This window comes from Eupeodes corollae, chromosome 1, assembly GCF_945859685.1.
Source record: "Eupeodes corollae chromosome 1, idEupCoro1.1, whole genome shotgun sequence".
In the NCBI taxonomy this organism is placed as follows: domain Eukaryota; kingdom Metazoa; phylum Arthropoda; class Insecta; order Diptera; family Syrphidae; genus Eupeodes; species Eupeodes corollae.
The window spans coordinates 91,365,494-91,370,074 of NC_079147.1; the positions used below are offsets into that span (position 1 = coordinate 91,365,494).

Consider the following 4,581-nt stretch of genomic DNA (forward strand, 5'->3'; position numbering starts at 1 on the left):
GTCGTATCCCGGTCCTACAGAGTATGCTCCAAGATCTTCTTACCGTGTTTTATGATGAATACTTAGCGGGTTCGGATGGTATTTCCCCCATAGTATTATGAAATTGTTATTATTATTATTGCTATTAAGAAATTGTTATTACTTATATAAATATTAGAATTATATGAACCCTTTCATTCATATTCAAAACTTTTTTTTTTAAACAGGAAATGTAAGAAGTCATTTCTGACACGAATATTCAAAAACAAGGCGGAAATATAACCTTAAAACGTCAAAAAGTATTCTTGAAAATCGTACAAACAAACAATAACAAACTCTGTTAAAATTTTGGAACTACTAAAAACTTAATAGCTGTCTTGAACGAAGTTATGTTTATAAAAAATACTGCAATTCTTCTTACCTACATAGGACAGACTAGAAGAGCTTTAAAGACAAGACCACATGAATATGAACAAAACAATAGAAAACGAGGAAATCCAAAATCGCATATCCAAATTTTTATAACCCAAAGCCTCACTCTGTTACTCCAATTGTTGATAATTTAAGACTTAAAAGCAGTGAATAACATTTGTTGTCGCAAGTTGGATGTTGTTGTTTTAGTTGAATACAAATTTTTAAGACGGCATAAGAATTTTTAATTGATTTTCCCCAAAAAACAAATTTTAATTAAAAAAACATTTGATTGTTACGCATATAACTCAAAATAATTACTTTTCCGTAGTTGATTAATGAACTGTGCGCAAAACAAATAATTAAAATTATTGATGGCATTAATCGATTAAAAAAAAACATAATTTCCTCATTCATTGGCATGAAATTGTGCTAATTAAATGTGTTATATAAATGATATAAAACAGCAGTTGACATTTAGTTTTTAAATTTAATTTGTTGGTGTTTTATGTACATTTTTTTTTAAATTTTATTTTATTTTGATTTTGTTTATGTTTTTAATTTACTTGAAAAACATAATAATAATGAACTCAAATTATTTACTCAATTTCGGAAATGTGACTGAAGATATAAGTATGTCATAAAAAGTTTACTTTTAGTTCTAAATTTACATAGATCTAATATCAATTTATTTTCAGCAGTAATATGGAAGCAGTTCCTAATAGGTATTATCCAATCAATAAATTACTCGAACATTTTTATAGTCTGCAAAAACAGGTCTGGAAATTAAAATCGTACTTTTTTAGGCCTATTACGTCCGTGGGTCATGATCACCACAAAAATCTTTTTTATTGGTAACAATTGATTTAAAAAAAAAAGTCGAAATATGAAAACTAAAATTATAAATAAAAATCAAATTTGCTCGCACTTTTTATTTACTCTCAATATTTTTTCCACCACTGTATATCGTGATCAACTAGATTTATGCTCATTTTCTTCTAGTTCTAAATCCAGGCATGTAGCGCCAAATGTTAAGCTGCCACTAACGGACTAGACATGCGCTCTTAGTTGGCTGAAACAGCTACTACTGCTGCCGCTGAGGCTTATATAGACGACGCATGCAGATGAATTAACTAGATCGAACCGGCTCAGAGAGTAAAGCATATAAATGACGACGGTAGTCGGAAATCATTGGTAAGTCTTTTTAAAAAAATTAATTATTAATAAATTAAATAAAACACAATCTCATCCTTTTTGAATGTCCTACTTTAGAATTCCAGGCAATTTTGGTAAACTTAAAGACTGGCCGAAGGAGATGAATTCCATATATCCCTAATGCCAACTTCCACCTTCAACGACGGAAATCCTCCGATTGGAAAGCCCAAGATTTTTGTGTTCATAAGATCGGCATATGTACGAGCTCTGTTTCAGTAATTCTTTAATTATAATCGAATCAATCATTGACCTGAAGGCTCATGATAGCAAGACTACTTTAAAGTAAGTTTTATATAAACCACACACTCATGAAGCACTAATTGCTGTGTTTTTTTTCAGCAGTCGATTTGACTCTGCCGTTTAGTTGATTCGGCGACATAGTTTGTTGTGGTGAAAGTAGTTATTAAATAAAGTCTCATTTTTGTGTTTTAAATGTGTATGTAATTTAGCACAGTTTTTGTTTTTAACATTCAATGCCAATATTTAAAGATTATAGCCGTAAAATATATGTTATTGAGTAATTAGAAAAAATAAAAATATGTAAATGTAATTTTTTCCACGAAAAACACTTCTTTTTAGTTTTCCCAAATTGGATTTGCTCTGTTAAGTTATGAAATTAGTAGATTATAGCTTTTAAATTGAATTATAGAAAGTATAAAAGAAATAAAAACTGAAGTATTTTGTGTTTTTTATTCTTTTTTAAGCATATGTTCAAATTAACAAAATTAAAAACCAAAATATTTGTCGGTTTGTTGGTGTTTTTTTTTCATCACGTTCGTATGTACTCCTTCGCGATTTCATGTCCCCAACATCACTAGCTAGAAATTCTTACTAATCTAAGAAAATGTGGGTCAAAGTGGTCGCAGCAAGAATAATGGGGATCAAATTGAAGAGATTGAAAAAAGTATTCAGCATCTCCTTTCATATGACACAACATGTACAAATTTTCTAAAAGCACATTGTCCAGATGTCTTATGTATTGAACGAACTCGGGGGCAGCAGTAACGAGGTTCCGGTTGTGAAATTGTTTTTGGGACGAAAAATACAAGATATCAGATTGGACGGACTCTGAAACTTTGGGTAATTCATAAGGGCAAGTATGATATAACAAGGTGTGGTCCAACTATTTGTATAGTCTAACTCACTACATATGAAAGCATTCCAAGATTCCAACAGCTTTCTAAATACATAAATTTTGTCTTAACAATGTTTTTGCTAAGCACAAAATAAAGTGCTTATAGATATATATTAAACATTTAAATTTCGTTATCGAGTTTTATAAACAAAATTAGTATTTATTTTTAAATAAACAAAATTACATTTTTGAACATCAAAAATCATCATCAATTTGTTCATCGACAAGAGCTTGCACAGACAAATAAGATTATTTAAATCAGTGTTGATAAACTTTAAAAAAAATAGAGGTTTTATAAGGGATACACTTCTGGAGCAACACCAATATAAGTTTTTCTTTTAGAAAGAAGCCATTTAAAAAAATATTGTAGTCAACATTCAGTAACATTTTGACAAAAATCGAATTGACAGTTTATTCAGAAAAATAAAAACCTTAACAAAAAAATTAATAAGAGTTCGTAAAAATTGTTTTTCGACTTGAATATATTCTCGATACTTTGATATATTGGATTTTAACTATTTTTATCTTTTAAAAACTATTGTTTTCAACATTAATGAATTTTTTTTAGAAAAATCGAATTGAAAAGTTTTTTTATATGCTTGGTAAAATTATAAAAAATTACTTTCGACTCAAACATTAAAAAAATTGTCTTCAAAACTTTTTTATTTCACAGAAATTGTTTTCGATATTCAGTGTTTTTTTTTTATAAAAATCCAACAGCCCGTTTTTTTTACAAGAAAATAAAATCTAAAAAAAATAGTACGCCAATTTAGTAAAAATCAATGTTCGGTTCTTGATATCTCTCAAATTAATTTCAGTCATCCAATTTGTAAAAATTCAAGAAATGCTACAAAAATTGGAAAATAAAATTTTTCGACTATTTAACAAAACTAGATTTTCAAACTAAACTATTTCTATGTATGAAAAATATTGTTGGTAATTTAAAAAATTTTAAGAACAATTCAACTAGCAACTTTTTTAACTCAACACGAAAACCTACTAACTTTCAAGCAAGACAAATCGACAGACGGGATGGGAAGTTGTCAGTGTGGGTCGCATCCCAGCCTATTTTATAAATGATCTGCTGTCTTCAACCTCTAATCCAATACATTGTCTCGCTGGCGAATGTTTATTCGTTCTCAAAATCACATCTGTCTGCTTCTGATGTGGAACTGCAACGACAAAATATATCAAGCTCATTAAATTCCGACCTAAACAGGGGAATAAAAATCACGTGGAATTGAATGCTTCGAAAACCCAATATTGTCTTGTAGCATTCAAGCTAGAAATACCCCCCTTGCTACTATCCATGGATTGCACTTGCATCTTGGAGACTGAAAATCTTGATGTTATCACCAACCATCTCTTGTGGAAAGATTGCATACGCGATGTTGCCAAAAATGCCGCAAGATGTTTTGGTTTTCTAAGGTAATGCAAGAATTTTGTCTCCCACTCTGATTTGCTTGTTATCTATAAGACTTATATGCGTCTAAAGCTTGAGTATAACACCCATATCTGGGCTGGTGCTCCAGCAACTTATTTAAGCCTCTTGGACAGTATTTAACGCAGAGCATTTAAATTGATTGGTGATAATACCCTCATAGGATCATTTACGTCGCTCGAACATTATAGAAAAGTTTCTTGTCCACCCTCTTTTCCCGTCATTAACACGGTTTTAAGAGCCAGCTACATTTCTCCCCTTAAACAGTTCAACAGCTCATCTGCATACCCTCGAGCACAGATTCGATCGTACTGTCAAGCACAGAGATTCGTTCTCTAGCGGTACTACGTGAATGTGGAACGCCTTGCCACACTCTGTTTTTCCTAGCAATTGCGATATT

At 30.5% G+C, this 4,581-nt stretch overlaps 1 long non-coding RNA gene across 1 annotated transcript; it reads left to right on the top strand.

The window, feature by feature from the left end:
• The first annotated feature begins 1,329 nt into the window (after positions 1-1,329).
• Positions 1,330-2,187, top strand: LOC129943474 (uncharacterized). The gene is made up of 3 exons (XR_008781254.1): positions 1,330-1,584; positions 1,663-1,887; positions 1,945-2,187. It is a non-coding gene; the product is annotated as an uncharacterized LOC129943474 (long non-coding RNA).
• Positions 2,188-4,581: the final 2,394 nt, after the last annotated feature.